The following is a 17,798-nucleotide window of genomic DNA, read 5'->3' on the forward strand; positions in this document are numbered from 1 at the left end:
ATGCACGAATGAATAAGGGAGTTTAGAATTCTAGTTTCTAAACTAGTTTTGAGATTTCCAATTTAGAATTGGCATAATCATTTAGGAGGCCTGAGTGTCTTTGTCCCTCTTGCAGGTGATTTTTCAAGTAGAAAGATTTCCCTCAGCTAGTTGCAGAGAGTAAGAACAGCTGATCAGGTTAAGAAAAGCACCTTGGCTCAGGAGGAAAAGGAATGTGGAAAACTGACTTGAAAGAGGTCGCTGGGAAAAAGGAAGCTCTGAGAAATGTCATTCTACAATGAACAGTGTTTATGAAGTGTCGGTTTGAGGGCTGGGCCTGTGGCTGGGTGGCACAGGTCCGTGCTTGCCTAGAATGCAGCTGCCCTACCTTGGTAAATGAGCTCTCCATCTCACCAAGGCTCAAACAACATGAACCCCAAAAACATTTGAATAAGAATGTGGTCCTTAAAAAAGGAAAATATCCTTTACATGGTATAAAAAATCCAACAGACTTCATTTGCACTCGTGTCATTTGTGAACACTAGACAAAGGGGAAACATAAACCGACCCTTAACTAGGTTTCACAGTCTCTGGACCCTATTTTCACTACTTATTAAAACTTTTATGAAATCCAGTATTTTTCTCTTGGTTTTGGGTTCTAAGGATCAATATTTATGAGTAGCAATATCTAAGTACCATTCTTTTGTGGGGTAGCAGTGAAGAGTGAATGAGTCTGTATACATATGTACTCTAGCTATTTACTGTGACACAAATAGCTCATAGACTTCCTGGTTCCTTACATGCAAATTAAAATAGGAGCAGATTAATTGATACCATGCTGTTATGTATCTTGGTACATTTTCATGACAGAAAACGTGCACTTTGCTGAAAGTGTCAGTTAATTAAGGCCCTTTTACTTCTTATTGGATAGTATTCTGTTGTAGCAGTGTTGTGATCTCTCAGCATTTGTCAGGATAACCTGGATCAAAGCTATATCCTAGTCAATGGTACCCTCAGTGCATCACGGACAGAGAGAAATCCCAACAGTTCACCTTTGTGAGGACTGAAAATGTCATGACAATGAAAAATTAGAGCTGACATGAAGTTCATCACATTACAAAACCATTTAATCCATTATATCTATTTATAATCAACATCCATTTACCAATATATACACAAATACACACACACATTTAGAACTTGTGGTTGGTATCTTGAAAACAAAGCTGAAAGTTAATACAGCTTTACATTTTACTAACAAGTTGTAGTAAGTTTTTATTTAGTAATGCCACAAAATCATTATGAGTTATAGTTTGGATAAAATTGTGAAGTAAACATCTAGTATTTTCTAAAATGGCATTTATCTACTTTAAAGTTTTAAGAGCTTATTTTGAAGAATGTTCCATGTCTTGCTGAATAGAACGTGTATTCTGGTGTTGCTGGGTGGAATAGTCTGTAGATGTCTGTTAGGTCTAGTTAATCTATGAAATTGTTTAGTTTTAAGGTTCCTCTATTGAGTTTTTGTCTTATTGATCTATCCAGAGGTGACAGTGGTGTGTTAAATGAAACAATGTGACACAAATGAAAATTCTGTGGGCAGAAGAGGTTGCTAGTGCTTCTGGCTTAGTTTTCCTCTTTCAGAAGTACAAATACTATTTTCTCTGAAGACACTGAAATCCACAGTCACCTAGTCACAAAAGTTAACTCTTCCTACAGCAAAGAGCTTGTTTGCTTATTTATTTATCTATTATTAACATCTCACAAATCACAGAGCTTTTATGGGAATGCCTAACAAAGGCTAGAACAGGGGATATTAATGCATTATGTATTGCAGTAACACAATCCCTGTAGTTGAATGGGGTTGAAATTGTTGTTGAAAAGAGAAAAAAAATTAAATAAATGTATAAAAACAATCAAGCAACTTGCTGGAGGTTCATACTTATATTCCTGTCTGTTAAAGAGGCTGAGATCCCCTTATGTTTAATCTCATGTTGTTACAGTATCTGACTTTGTTACCTGGTATATTGTGTGTATGCTTATTTGCATATTTTAAATAGGGAAGGGAAGGGGGGAAAACAAGATAATTGGAAGGGGTGGCAGGAGGGAAAGAGAGACAAAAACATGAGAAGGGGTATCAAGGTTTGAGAAGTAATGCACTCATTACCTGACAAATATAACTATAACCACTCCGTATATTTTCCTGACAATAAAATACAATAAAAAAAGACACTCATCTCTAATTACTAGCAAAAAAAACCCCGAAAGTGATGGTGCAGCTCAGGTGAGCAAAAGGTGCCTAGAGGAGCATGAGTCCTAATATTGGCAAAAATAACAATAAAAATAAAATATTATACTAAATAATAATAATCAGAATTAACTGAAGCAACTTTATAGATACCATGCACAGCCAAATGTACAATCTAAATATAAAGGCGTCTTACCCACAACCTATCACTTGTAGATGTTAGTGAATGTCATCAACTTAACTCTTCCTTAAAAATTTGGGCACTAAGCATGGGGATAAGAATTTAACTGTTTATTCTTGAACTTCTTTTGCAATAATCCAATTTTATAATCTTTAAGTTTATCAGCTTTTTACATTCGTGTTCTTTTCAAGTCACAGCTTCTTGGCTCGCTTATGAGTGAAGGAGCACGTGGATTTGGGAGTTTCACATTATCCAGAGCACTATTTTTATAGTAACCGTTTTCTAAATATAGTGCATTTAAAAAAGAAAAGCAATAATAAAAGCAAGGCAGTGACTTTGATACACGCAGTGTTGGTGTTTTAAATCCTCAATTAGGCGCGTTGTGTGTGGGACACAGCAGAAGATAGGGAGGTGAGATTGTCCCTCTGAGTTTGCTCCAGTCAGAACCCAGTCAAGCCATGTGGAGGTGGGCGGGGTCTGCTGGTGAACTGTCTCACAGCTCCTGAGCATCTGCCCATAAGAGCTCAGATGAATTCTCTTGCCTTTGCAGGCATGGTTTTATAAAAACTGTGGGTATTCTATCTTAATAATAATTTTCTGTATCTTGAAAAAAATATTCTCCACATTTTAAATGTTTTATATTAGAGATACTTTAATACACACTTGTCAAATATTATATATATATATATATATATATTAGTACCAGTGTTACCTTTTTTGCTTAGATGTTAAGCGCATGCTCATACTAGGTACTTAACATGAATTTGTTACATTATTTTCCTTATGTAATACCTTTTTGGTTTGTTGTTTTTTTGTGATTCAAATATATTCTTAAACTGTTAAAAAAAATTGGGCACTAACTCTTTTTGTGTCCTGAAGAATATTTACAGACTAATAAAATGATATTGTTACTCTCAATAAACTCAAAAGCTTTGTAAGTTTTAAGAAAAATCTAACAACACCTATAGCACCATAGGAAATGTAATTTTGCAAAAAGAGATTTAGATCCCAGACCTAAAGTCTAAGATGTGAAGTCTGCCTACTGAACCCCATATGTGAAGTCAAAGGGTGGTGAGGGCAGAGGCAGGACCTTCATTGCCCCCCAGCTGTGGGAAGTGCTGTCCTCAGGAGCAGACACTGAGGACATGTGTGTGTGTGTGTGTGTGTGTGTGTGTGTGTGTGTGTGTGTGTGTGTGTGTGTGAGAGAGAGAGAGAGAGAGAGAGAGAGAGAGAGAGAGAGAGAGAGAGACAGACAGACAGACAGACAGACAGACAGAGAGACAGAGACAGAGAGACAGAGACAGAGACAGAGACAGACAGACAGAGCCCTAGGGCTTGAACTCAGAGCTTAGCACTGTCTATTCACTTTTTTGCTCAAGGTTGGCACACTGTCACTTGTGACACACCTCTGCTTCTGCTTTTTGCTGGCTAGTTGGAAAGATGGACCTAATAGACTTTGTTGTCTTGTTTAAGTTTGATCTGGGATTCTCATATCTCAGCTTCCTGAGAAGCTAGGTTTACAGGTGTGAGCCACCAGTTCATGGCTTACATTTCCTTTAAAAGCCAAGATGCAACTGAATGCCAGTGCTTCAGGCCTATATCATAGTGAAAAATCACAGTTCAAAGACAGCCTATGTAGAAATGTCTATGAGACTCTTCTTATTTCCAAATAAACAGGAAAGGTCTAGAGGTGTAGCTGTAACTCAAATGGTAAAGCACTAGCCATAAGTACAAAAACTCGGGACAGAGAATATGCACTGAGTTCAATCCTTAGGAACAGCATACACACACACACACATACACACACACACACACACACACACACACACACACAATTAATTAATTAATTAATTAATATACAAAGCAAAGACCAGGATTCTTACTGGTTAATATCACATCTTCCATGTGACTGCTAGAATATTCGTGTGTAGATGATATAATTTCTCAAGTTAAAATGATTGTCTACAACAGTTTTGGCTTGAGTATCACTCATTGTAACCTGTGTTTCCACTGCATTTTGTAAAAACATGTTCAGTTTCTGCATTTATAACTCTTTATAGAGATCGTTTGTACACATTCCATTAACTTTCTGTCAGATTAATACATATTACTTCACTTTGGAGTTAAAGCACCAAACTAAATCATTTTATTCAACTAAATGAAATTACATTAACACAGATTTCTTTGTTTTGAAGAATAAAGATTACAGTTCTTATCCCTAATCTTGAGTATCCTTATTCAGTATTTGGAGTTTTTTTGGGAGGGGGGGGGGTCTGTGACTTTTTCTGAAAGCCTTTATCAAGTAGAATGAATTGCTACAGTAGCATTTAGAGAAAAGAGTTAAGTCAATAGTCTATTATTCTTTCAAGAACTGAATTCAATATGCATTTTAATTCATGTTTTTCCTTAAAGTAAATAATACATGTGCTATTTGGAATCACTGAAGTACTGGATTTTAAATATAAAACCTCAGAAAAGCTTCATATATCACTTTTATTGTTTAGTTATATAGCTAAATTTAGGAACCTAGCAGCAAAGTTACAAACTGATATTTTATTCAGATGAAACAGGGGGCTAAAATTAAACTGAATATAATATCCCTAATGTGTACAAACTTTACTAAACAAAATAATTTCAACTTTCCTCTCTTGATCTTCATTTGTAGAAGTTTATTTTTCTTTATTGGTTGATTATAATGATTTTTTTTCTTTCTTTTTCTTTCTTTTTTTTTTTCTTTTTGGTTGTGGGGCTTGAACTCCGGGCCTGGGCACTGTCCCTGAGCTCTTCAGCTACTGCCCTAAACCTTGAGCCACAGTGCCACTTGTGGTTTTCTAGTAGTTAATTGGAGGTAAGAGTCTCATGGTCTTCAGTGCCCTGACTGGTTTTGAACCTTGATCCTCAGATCTCAGCCTCCTGTGTAGCTAGGATTACAGGTGAGCCACCTCACCGGCTTATAGTGAAAATTTTTCAAGGAATTCTAAAAGTATTTTTCTTTAGGAAAGTGAGATTATATAGTGAATTGTGTCCATGATCATATTATTGTCAAATAGAAGCATAAATGGCGTGAGTACTCACTTGTACTTTTAGTCAAATTAAAAAATATCTCAAGATAGTAATAGCTCCTGGAGTTTTAATCTGAGGACAGTCTATAAAGAAGCAGTAGTTCTGAAACTAAAGTAGAAAACAGGATAGCCTGGGTATGGCTTTGTGCCCCACCTGGCCGCTCTCGGGAGCCTTTGCGCTCAAGGCTAGCGCCCTACCACTTGAGCCCACAGCGCCATGCTGGGGTTCCTGGTGGTTAATCACACACAGTTTGATGGACTCCCCTAGTGGCACAATGGTGTCAGTCGTGGAGCCCGGGCAGCTGGCTGCTGGCAGGCTCCTCCTGGGATAGACCCTCTTAACCCGAGCCGATCTGAGCTGCTCACAAGTCCACTCCCAGGGCCGCTCCCAGACTTCTGGAAGATTCTTCAGCGTGAGCTTCTGCCAAAACCTAGGAGCACTTGCTCTCGACACTCCCTCCGCTGAAGAACAGAAGAAAGGGGATTTGCAGGGCAGGGACAGTGTGGCCCTGGGGACGCCCTGGGTGGGGACAGTGTAGCCTTGGGGACCTGCGCAGCCCCTCCCGGTGGCGCCCTGCCCTCGGCTTTCCTTCAGGGAGGAACTCACTTGGAATACAGGTGTCCCCACCATCCTCCAGTGTGCTGGGAGGGTCACTGCAGGGATGGGGTCACCCCTGCTCCTCCACACCCGTGCCACGCCTGCGGGTGGCCTGGGCAGCTGTGGGAGGGCGTGACCCTCGCCCGCAGGGCCGACCGGGGAGCACAGATCCTGGGAAGGCAGGAGGCTGTGCCAGGACTCCCTTCCCGAAGGACACATGTGCAGGCTGGCGCCTGTGACCACTGGGGACAGCATGTGCTCACTCCTGAGATACCTAGCACCCCAGTTAAAAGTACTTAGCTTTGGCCATGGGACTTAGGTACTAAGTATCAAGTACTGAATCTAGTTAGCTTCACCGTGTCCTCAGGAACACACACTCCCTGCCCCATCTTTACTAGACAAATAACAAACGTTTAAAAGCCTTTCCAATTCACATTTTTTGCTCTCAGCCCTAACTATAGATCAGGCCAGAGCCGACCACCAGCACTGCGTCCTTAGCTGGAATACTGTGTTGATTTTAAGTGCTGTACCCAGTACACTGCAACTTAGCCTTCCCTAGTCTGGAGAAGAGCAAAAGTAGGCGACTTTTTTTTGCTGGAAGGTAACAAAAAGTCTCCATAGAGACTGGCTCAGGGGAGGCTGAGCATGCTTCCCAACGCCACATTTAGATTCTCTGCCTGTAAGAGCCTCAAACTTAACTTAGGTCTTATAGAGGCAATTTCTTTTTAATAAACTGAAGTGTTCTGTTTATTTTCTCACAACCGGTAAAGCAACATGTGATTTAGTCTTAGAACTTTATTGCTATAGGTCGCGTCTTAAGAATGATTTTATTGGAAAAATGATGAGTGAAGGGGTCACAATTACATGATTCCACTAATGGCTGCATTGACTTTTAAACGGTGACACTCCCGCCCTCACTCTTTTCCAGTCATTCCCCTAAAGTTGCATAGTTCATTTCCCACAGAGGGTCCAGTGGGTTTCCCTGCTGAACTGGTTCACCCTTCATTCCAGCATTTCCAGGCTTCCCCTCCCCACCCTCCCCAAATTAAGAGAAAGGCTACCGAAATCACAAACAGTAACACTTTGATCTTTTAACAGGATGCTAACGGTTAGTATGAAGGCCAACAAATGGGACTGGACTTGATATGCCAATCACACTACGAGGCACTCAGCATGTGTATGTCATTATTTTATTTTATTTCCTTCTACTTGAATTGTGTGAGTCACTGAGCTGCAGATCTGGTTTTTGGCTTCACTTATCATGCTAATCATCATTTTCCTAAGATGTTAATTTTCTCTTGAAATATTTAACAAAGAATATAGCCCTACATTGTCAGTATAAAGCATAAATTTTTGATGTTACATTGATTAAAATCACATACTGCAATATTTTTATTACATTAGCTACTAAGAAACGCTGTTCACAGAGTTTTTCAAACCAGGTAAAACTGTCAGGAGGAGTATTGGCATTTTTCAAAATCCCCTCATGGATTTTCACAGACCAAAAATGCCAAAGGTCAGATCTGTTTGCTGTCATAAGAGGAAAAAAGAGTCTAAAAGATTATTTTATAGTTTTCTTATTCTCTTACAGCTACCAATCTATGTGTTTTTCTAGTTGAGAAGGAAATTTCTATTGAGTACGGAATAAATTCCTGCAGTGACAATTCTACCTGATCTGCTCAAACTTCACTGATCTATCTATCCAAGAAAAGTCAAATATATTCAGTTTTCCTCATGAAACTCTTCCTTCACTACTTCATGTTCTCAAGATAAATTTAGGCATTATATATATATGTATATGCATATATACATATATAGGCATATACGTATATATATTTAAAGCAACAATCCAGAGAAGAAGGATCATTTCAGACAGTGTCACATTCATTTAAATTCTCACTGTACAAGTAAAGGTTTCAAACTAACACAGCAATTAAGAATTTGGGGGGACTGTGAGTATGGCTTGTGGTAGAGAGCTTGCTTAGCATGCGCAAATCCCTCGGTTTGATTCCTTGATACCACATACTCAGAAAAAGCTGGAAGTGGTGCTGTGGCTAGCAGGAGTAGACTGCTAGCTTTGAGAGAAAAAAAATGGAAATTCAAGGACAATACCCAGGCCCTGAGTTCAAGTCCCCAGGACTGGCCAAAAAATAATAATAATTTGGTTTTGGGAGTTGACTTCCAGAGGAAAAGTTGGTGCAGATGCATCTTTTTCCCCCAGGCCAATCTTGCCCATCCCAACACTACTTTAGAGCATTTCATGTAAACGAGATGTGCCACCCCACAGTGGGAAAGGGTCAGGTCAATTGTGATCTGGAGTTGCCATCCCTTGTATGGTTTTAGTCAGATATTGATAAATTTGAAAATGTAGATGATCATCAAATCCACTTGTTAAATTGTTTTAACAAGCCGTACAGAAGTCAGGAGAATGAAGTCTGAGCAGTCATTCTGTATACCTAGCACTAAAACCACAAAGGTGCAATATTTTTGCACATTGAATTATTATTTATCATTATGCCTTGACTTTTGAGTCAAGAAATAAGGCGAGATATACACTTCTCATTTCCTTCAGATGTCCATGTTAGCTAGCATTCTTTCCTTGTTGCAGGGGTAGAGACAAAGGAAGAACAAATACAGGCTGGATGCCAGCCACTCACAATTGTAATCCCTGTTTCTCAGGAAGCTGAAATCTGAGGATCCAGGCTCAGTACCAGCCTGGACAGACAAATATGAGAGACTCCCTCACCCCAGTTAAGCAGCAAAGAGGCATGCATGGAGTTGTGGCTCAAATGGCAGAGTTCCACACTTGAGTGAAAAAGCCAAGTGAAACACCAAGCCACTAGTTCAAGTGTAGCTACTGGCACACACACACACACACACACACACACACACACACACGCACACACACGAAAGAATATCAGAATAAAAGCTTTATTTTTCTCAAAAGATCTACTACCAACCTCCTGTTCACAGGAAGTCTTGTTGATAAAAGAAATCATGGAGTAACACACATTTTATAGGTTATAATGTTTCTTGTGGTGAGAAATATAGGAGCCCTTTATTGTGCCACAAGAAGCAATCGGTTTACAGGGACAACATTCTAAACCAGGGATGAATGTCTAGCACCACACAGAGATTTAAGTGGAACTCATCACCCATGAGCTTGCCACTCAGGCAGCAGGCACTGCCTAGGAGATGATAACAGGAGGGTGCAGTTATGCATACTGTATGCAGTTATCATATCAGGCTGTGAGATTGTGGTTGTTTACTTATCTATCTCCTGCATGGGCATAAAGTTTACTAAATTTTGGCTTCATAGAATAGCAATGTACATTTTATGGTGGTAAATTACAAAGTATTTTTTAAGATGCTATGTGGTGCATTTACAAGCTTCTTCAAATTGTTGCAATTGAAATTCAAATTTTCCAAAAGTCACTTGTGCGTATATATATTTATGCTATGTGCACATGTATATATACATGTGTATACATATGTGTAAATTGCATGTATACATATATGCATAAGTTTTGTACAATGCACTTCAAAATATATTATTTTGATCATGCAACCCAACAAAATGACAATATTCAAATGGCAATTATTAATCATATTATTACTTTTATATAAATGTAAACATTGTACTTGATAAGAAGCCTTGAGGATTGAGAGGAAAACTGGCAACTAAATGAAGAACACTTAATTAAAATATACTTAATATTGATAGTCATGAGACAGAATCATCTTCCTAGAAAATAGTGACACCATTCAATGTGCTCTCCTAATGACTTAAATTCATAAATGTGTGAAAGACTCCATCACTTAATTTAGCACCAACCTTTTTAGTCATTTCATCATTCCCGGGGTTCCTGATAGCTTGCTGACTATATTTTCAAGGTACTATGTTTTTATTTACTGGAGGAAGAATAAAAAAAAAAGTTTAGTACGGTGCAGTAGCTCATGCTGGTAATCCTAGCTACTCAGGAGGCTGAGATCTGAGGATCAAGGTTCAAAACCAGCCCGGGCACAAAATGACCTGAGAATCTTATCTCCAATTAATGTCTAGAAAATGGGAAACATGGCTTGGCTCAAGGATAGAGTGGTAGCCTTGAGCTATAAGCTCAGGGACAGCACCCAGGCCTAGTCTAAGCACCATGACCCACAAACAAAACAAAAACAGAGGTTCATGTGGGAGTAGCTTTTCTTATCATGTTTCTCCTTTATTAGTTTGTAGATCATGTACTAATTTGAATATTACACTCACATGAGTTTTCCTAAACAATGAGAGATCACTCACCAAATATATTATCCATCCATATATATGTATTTTACATAAATACTTTAGAATGCTATTAATAATCTTATTTTTTGTTGTTGGTCCTAGATCCACATTTTATACTGCGCATGGTATTTTTTTGTTTTGCATTGTATTTGGAGAACAGTTCAATGATAATCATCATATATTTAGATCTTGTCCTTAACTTCAAAAGAAGCCCATGCCTACTGAAAATCCCTCCACATTTTCAGTGAAGCTACACGTTCATTTTTGTCTGTCTTTATCTCCATATAGACTTAACAATGTTGGATATTATATATAAGTTCAGGAATCATCCAATATCTGATTATTACTAGCTCATTCCTCTTACAATACTATTTTCAAAATTAAATTTTAACATTAATCATCCATGTCTTTTATAATTGTATACTATATATTTATAATTATTCATTTCAATACTTATACCACATTTCCTTGTTTTCTTAATTTTATGGACATCTAAACACCTTTAATTTTTTACTATAAACATTGTTGCCATAAATATTCATATGAAAGCAAATTTATGGGTATAATTGTAAGCATTTTGAGGATGCCATTAAGTGTGAAGCTGAGTGAGAGTAACTTACCTCTGTAATCCTAGCTGCTCAGGAGAGTGGGTTCTGAGAATTAAGATTTAAAGCCTGCATGGACAGGAAAGTTCATGAGAATCTTATCTCAGTAAATCACCAAAAAGCCAAGTAGAGGTGTGGCTCAAGTGTTAGATCACCTGTTATATCTTAGCCCTGAATGTAAGCCCTAGTACCAACACACGCGTGGGCGCGCTCACATACACACACACACACACACACACACACACACACACACACACACACACACACACACACGTGTACACAGACCTATCACATAACAAACAAAATAGGTTTGGAATCTGTTACTAGTAATGCTGTGCTTAATTTCACAGAAACCTCCAACTCGGAAGCTACATTCCCTGATCCCAGGGAGTATATACATGATCCAAATTCTATGAGCATGCCAGCACTTTTACTGATGTCTGCCTTTATTGGGTGCTATCCCTGAGTTTTCTTCATTCAAGGCTGGCAGTCTTATCACTTGAACAATAGCTCTACATTCAGCCATTTTTGGTGGACAATTGGAGATAAAAGCCTCACAACATTTCTGCTTGGGCTTGTTTTGAACAATAATCCTCAGATCTAAGTCTTTGAAGCAGCTGAAATTATAGGAGTGAGTTGCCATGTCAAACTTTTAATTTTCTTTTGGCTGTGTAGATATATCTTCAGATCATTTACTTATTTAAGAATTGAATTACTGATCCTTTGGGTTTTTATTATAATAATGTTTGCATTTATATATTTCATGTACAACTCACCTAATGTGATCTTATTTGAAAATATTCTCTCCTATTTTATATTTGCCTTGGAGATATGATTTGAGCTACAAGCTCAATTTTGGTAAGGATCAATTGATTTATTGCCAATATTGGTGATTTTATTACCGTTCTTTATTTCTTGCAAAATAACCCTGATGACTTTGGGTACAATGTTGAATAGAGTTGACAAGACTTAATACTCTCATCTTTTCAATCCTTTTAACATTAAGTAGAATGTTAGGCTGCCTGGCTTGTGAGACTCAAGCTCAGACCTCAGAAACAAAATAAATGAACAAGTAAAAGCACAGTATTTGGTGTACATTTTTTCTTCTTATGATTGAAAGTGGTGATGATGGGTTTGCTCTCAGAGTACCGCTAGATTTTCCTATTTCTACATTCTGCATTTTGTTTTTTCCCATGCAAACATTGTTCTCAGCTGCTTTCATTATTCTTTTTATCTGTGCATGTAGTTCTAAACTATCACTGTCTTTGGTTGAAATAATTGATGCTCATTTTTAGTGTAGATCTCACATTCTGGCAGGATAGAATTGTTTACATAGTATTGAAGTCCAGAGGTTTCTAATGACAAGTCACTGATAAATCTCACTCTTAATCTCCTGTTATGTGTTACAAGAAAAAGCTGAGACCAAGTGTCGACCAAAGTTCACTTGAGCCAGAAAAAGATTCTATGACCAAGCTACAGTTCAGTATACGAGTGTTCCCTCTCCATCACTATACGGAAATGCTTTTATAACCAGAAGGAAAAGGAGTAAAAGAAAGAGATTACTTGACTGGTAAATCTCAAGTTTGTATTGCTAGGGGCACATTGTGGCAGCTTCAGTTTAGAGTTCACTGGGGTGTTATTGCTATGATTGGGCAATGCTCATTGTTCATGTACAGAACACTGGGGTTGGTTAAGCCCCACAGCATCCAAAGCTAGATTGCAATGCCCTGTATATAGAGACCTCTTTTAACCAAACTCATCCAAGCACAGTAGTTGTTTTAGACTGATTTTTGTCTAGTCTACCATCTGTAATGAATCACTTTTCTCTTGTTGCTCTCAGAATAATCTTTAGGTCAATCTTTGACAGTTTATCCACCCTGTGATTGATTAGCTTTAGTTTACTAGAATTTTATTAAGTTTCATAAAATTGTAGATTCGTGGTTTATGTGAATCTTGGAAGGTTTGTGACTATTACTTTTTCAATACTTTATCTATCTCTGTCTCTCCTCATCGGTAGGAATTTATGTGAATGTAGGTGGTGGCATGTATCTTTGAAAGTCTAAGCTGGGTTTCTCATTTTTCATCCTTATGAAAAGCATTTTTTATGGATTCATCTTCAAATTCACTATTCTTATTATGAAGCCAACTATTACACCCCATTCAGAGAGGATTTTATTTCCTCTTTTGTACCTTGATGTTGTTTTATTGTTATGAATTTTATCCTTTATTAACTACATGCTTTGCAAAAACCCTTTGTCACTTGAGGTGTGGGAGTGACCCAAGAGTACATGGGCAAGTATGTAAAGCAGCCATGCTGCTGTGACAACAGTCAGGATGCCAGGCAGTAGATGTCCAAACTATAGCAAGGCTCGATGCTGCCAGAAAAAAAGATAAATAATGTTACATGATTCTACCCCAGATAGTTTTAGTAAGTCTATGCATTAGCAGTTGGTCACAGTATTGGGGCTTGGACTCAGCCCTGTGCACTCATGCATGCAGTTTTCCTCAAAGCTGTGCTTTCCTTTTGGACCTCTACTTCTACATCTGCTTTTTATTTTACAAGTTAATTCAAGATAAGAATTCCACAGATTTGTCTGTTGTGAATCTCAGATACCAACTTTCAGAGTAAATAGGATCACTGGTTTTAATTATTCCCCCAAATCATTAGGCAATATATTAATAATAGTAGTTAAATGTTTAACCTAAGGAGAAGTGAGACTCTCATCTAGATAGAGTTTGCTGTTATTCTTCTGAATGAGCTTTGCCTAGGGTGCAGTGAAGACATTCTCTGAAAATAGGCCTAGGTGGACCTCAGTAACTGGTGGCTTTTCCTGGGAAGGGCTTCCTGTGTGCCGCCTTAATAGCCCAAGGTTGCTGTTTCCCTGTTCCAGGCTGGAGTGATGTTTCCAGCCCATCGCAGAGATGGGGAAGGTCGAGGCTTCACCGAGCACGGTGGGCCAACCCAAAGAGTTTTATTTATGTGCTTCATTCACTTTCCTCAAATAAACCTGGAGACCATGGCAACCATACAGCTCTTCACAGACACACACACACACACACACACACACACACACACACACACACACACACGTCCCTAGGCCTCAACTTTACCTCATGGTTACCAACCTACCCTTGAACCATGCCCCATTCCCATTTCCTAGAGGTTAATTGGAGTTAAGAGTCTCAGGTCCTTTTGTGCAGGGGCTGGCTTTGTATCTTGATCCTCAAATCTCAGCCTCCTGAGTAGCTAGGATTACAGGCATGAGCCACTGTGACTGGCTTCACAATATTTTAAAAGCTTATTTCAGTTACTTCTCTGACAATATTCTTTTGTTGTTGTGGAAAATTTTATTTAGAAAATCTTTACCAGCTATTCCACTAATATTTCTACTGAGTTCTTAGGAATAGTACTCATATGAGAGAGAAGAGCAAAGAAAAGGCAGAAAGGAAGATAGGAGAGGAAGAGCAAGAAAATGAGTCATAAAATCCCAGTAATGTGGATACTAGGATTGTCTCTCACAGATTGGTATGAATTGCAGTGAACACACTGACAACATGTCTACATGATACAGAAAATGTCATAATTTTACATACAAGTATGAACATAATCAACATAAACTCTGTCTGTGAATTCTTTACATCAGTTTTTATATGTATAGTATGTTCAGACATTGTTAATTTCAATTATTCTTCACAATTACTATGTTTTAAATACATGGACAAGGACAAAACTAGAATGTCCCCTTATATGTTATGGTTCCTGTTCCACCAAACAAGGAACAATTAATTGATACCATAGCTTTTTCTTTCTAACCAGGACAAGTTCATGAATCTAAGGTTCATCTTTCTAAAAGTTTTCCCTCAAAACCTATTGAGTAAAATCTTCCTGAACCTCAGTGAATAACCCATCAAATATTTGAAAGACTTGTTCCAAAGTCAGAATGGGGTAGAATGAGGAAAGCGATAATCAAGACAGCATGGTACACACAAGCTAGTGAATTAAAACCCCTTTGGACAACAGCTTAAAGATAATTAAACATTTCTAAAACAAAGTTTCAAAGCAGATCTTTATGTTTCATATCTTCAGGGGAAAGAAAAAACTCAATGAAGTGACATAAAAGACACCTTTCCCTCACCCTCTGATTTTACTCTTTACAAAGACGATGGGATAGCTGTGCGTTTAGGTGACCAATCAGTGTGGCCCACGACCCTGAGTCCCCACACAAACAGGTCTGGAAACCAGTGGAGTTGATAGAGTTCAATGTTTACACAGTTTCAAGACATTAAAAAGCAAATTGGGCTAGGGACGTCATTTGAATGCTGCGTGCAACCTGCCTTCTGCTATTCCTGGCACAGTTTAGAATTTAACTGCCGTCTTTATTTCTGATTTTTCTTCCCCCAGAGCAGAGTCAACAGCTTTAGCTACAGATGGGGCTCTGTGTGGCAGTTATTGGGCCCAGATGCCACGCTCTGGAACCCGCTTTGCCAGCAGCATCTGGCTGCCTCACTGCCTGTGCAGATGCCAGTCGAGCTGAAGGTTGGCCTGAGCTGCTCTTGCACACTGCAAAGCACACCTCCCTGCCACATCAAGGTTGCCCCAGCTGACTTGAAAGTTTCCCTTCTTTCTCTCGTTATAGACTTTATGAGATTTGGGGCTGGGTGCTTTAAATGATGAAGCAGTATGCATTAAATCTTTTCATGTCATTTCTAAGAATATATTTAGATAGGTTCTAGGGAGATGATAGGGGAAAATAACAGAAATCTACTCAGTGAAAAAATCTACATTGATTTACATTATTTTACATATTGAATGACACTGAGAATTTTGATGTATTTATTATTCTTGCTCTTAAAAATGTTCACTTAATTGATGTAGAGGACCCTTGGTGTTATATCAGGGATGGTGGGACTGGGAGAGATGGGGCCAGTGGTAGAAGGGGTGACCCGGTAACATAAACCGATGTGTCAAAATGAAACCCCTTTTTACAACTTCTTAAGGGTAATGATATTAAAAAGAATTGTGGAAATAGCACTGAAACAAAACCTATAGCTAGGAAGGAACTAGTGAATACTGTTGGGGATGTGAGAGCCTGATGAAATCACTTTATAGACTGACTGTCTGCACAGAGTTTCCTTGGAAATCTAAATATGGAGCTGGGACCCATATGGGTGGACCATACCACCCATGGCTGTTTAACCATAGGAGTCCAAGTCAGCATACATTAGAGATTCCAGCACAGCCAGGCTATAAAAGACAACAGCAAGCAACTTTCAGAAAACGGATGGGACTGAAGTTCATCACGGTATGTAAGATAATCTAGATTCAGGAAGAGTTGTCTTCTGATATGCTTGCTTTCACTTGTGCAAAAAAAAAGATTTTCATAAAAGTAGAAAAGAGATCATTAGGGTAAAAGAAGAGGATGAAGGGGAGAGGAGGGAGAAAAGGAAGAATAGAAAATACTCTATGAACTTATTAAAAAATACAATAAATCCATTGTGTTCTATAATTAATATGTACTTATGAATAAATGAAGAAGTACACTCATGGAGTTCTTTCCTGGAAATGGATAAGTAGCAATATATTTACCATTTTTATATCAGATGATGTGTCAACATCTGGTTTTCTGCAGCTCTGTCCTCGAAGCCATGGAGACCTCATTCTGAGAGTTGGGTTCAACAGATTGGAGTGCTTTGATTTTTTGCATATATTACTGAAATTGTTTGAGTGTATGTTTTTTTGTGTATCAAATGTGCATAAATAATAGATCATTATAGAATCTGTTCTAGCATAAAATGTTATGAACTATTGATCTGCCACACAGTTACACTAATTATTTGTGTGAGTATGATATAAATCTTTCTAAAATAGAATTCACTTAAAGCTCTCTAAATCATAAATATAACATACTTTGATCGAGCAATTTTGTTTTGCATGATGGATTCTAAAAACAGATACAATCCTATCTGTTGAAAGTCATGGAAAACTAATTCCCAAAATAATCTGATACAATAACAACATATTAAAATTTGCCCAGTTTCTCAAATTTTAGGTCTGAAAGCTAAATTATAGTATAGCTATCACCAAATCAACAAATCTAACTCTGAAATATCTGTACACTCACACACCATTTTAATAAACCTTACCTTATATTAATGAATTTCATCTGATTTTTTACCTCAGATTGACTGCAAGGAGGGCTGCTGCTGAAATGAAAATTTTATTGTGGTTTTATTTTTCTTTCTCTATCAGAAATTCTTGCTCAGTTTTTTTAATTGTCAGGATAATGTATACAGGGGTTACAGTTACATTCATCAGGTAGTACGTGCATTGCTTCTCACATTGATAACTTCTCATATTTTTGTCCCCATTTCCCTCTCTCCACTGCCTCTCAATCATCTTGCTCTGTTTTTTTATTGGTCCTAGGATTTGAACTCAAGGTCTTGTACATAGTCTGCTTGCTAATTCAGATGCTCCTCTGTTACTTGAGACACATATCCAGCCTGATTTCTTGCTTCTTATTTTGGAGATGAGGCTTTTGTACTTTTTAGCACCATTATCTGGAACTCCACCTCCTGGGTAATCACTATTGCTGGAGCAAGGGGCCAGCACCTAGCTGGAGTTTCATTGATTTGAGCTCATTATGTAGTGTGGTATTTAATCCTTTGTGGGAAGAATGGCTGACTTTGCGCCTCTTTGATTCCGTGGGTTCAGTCCTTCCTTTGCTGTGCAGAGGACCTCAAATTGCTGTCATTCCAATTGTCAATTCTGTAATTATTTCCTTAACTATTAGGCTTCTCTGCACAACACCTTTGCTTATGTGGCTATCTAGAAAAATTTCCCCTGCGCTT

The sequence above is a fragment of the Megascapheus bottae genome, chromosome 8 (assembly GCF_031878675.1).
Source record: "Megascapheus bottae isolate mThoBot1 chromosome 8, mThoBot2.hap1, whole genome shotgun sequence".
Lineage (NCBI taxonomy): Eukaryota > Metazoa > Chordata > Mammalia > Rodentia > Geomyidae > Megascapheus > Megascapheus bottae.